Genomic DNA, 691 nt, shown 5'->3' with positions numbered 1-691 from the left:
GAACTGATTTAAAGCAAGGTACTAAGGAGGCTCCAGACATATTTCTATTAAGGAAAAGCATAATTCACTTGCATCCCCTCAATCAAATGAGTTTTTATGGGAAAAAATAACAACCCAGTTGTCAGTAGCAAATGGGTATGTAAGCATGAGGAGAATCTGGAGGATGGTCTAATGTAATCATGAGCCTCATGATTAAATCCTCCCCTACTACCCTTACACGAAGAGGCTTTAAGACTCTCCATGAACTCTAGAAACTAATGCCTAAGATTCCCCAGCTCCTTCTTAAAGGACTTAGTTCAACTTCTTAGATTCATCCAGTGCAAGTTGGTTTTGTCCCAGTCATGTTACAGAATCTGAACAGAACAGTCACCCCCTGTTGAGCTTTCTGACATCCCATGAAAGATGGGCTGACCACATATTTGATAATTTGCAGACAGTTGTCTCCTACTTGCACTGTTTCATTTTCACTTAAAGAACAGCCTGAATCTGGATCCTAAGGGATGGGATCAGTGAGAACTAGTCTTAAAAAACCTCTGCTTTACTTTATTTATTTCACTTTCCTCAAGTATAAAATGAGAACAGAGACAGTCATGTGCAAAGTTGCTGGCAAATGGTCAGAGCTCAGTCAATAGAGGCATAAAAATATAGTAGCATTATTAGTGTCACTGTTCTTTCAAGTATACCTTCTCTA

This window comes from Dama dama, chromosome 4 (genome assembly GCF_033118175.1).
Source record: "Dama dama isolate Ldn47 chromosome 4, ASM3311817v1, whole genome shotgun sequence".
In the NCBI taxonomy this organism is placed as follows: Eukaryota; Metazoa; Chordata; class Mammalia; order Artiodactyla; family Cervidae; genus Dama; species Dama dama.
This window is presented reverse-complemented; position numbering follows the sequence as displayed.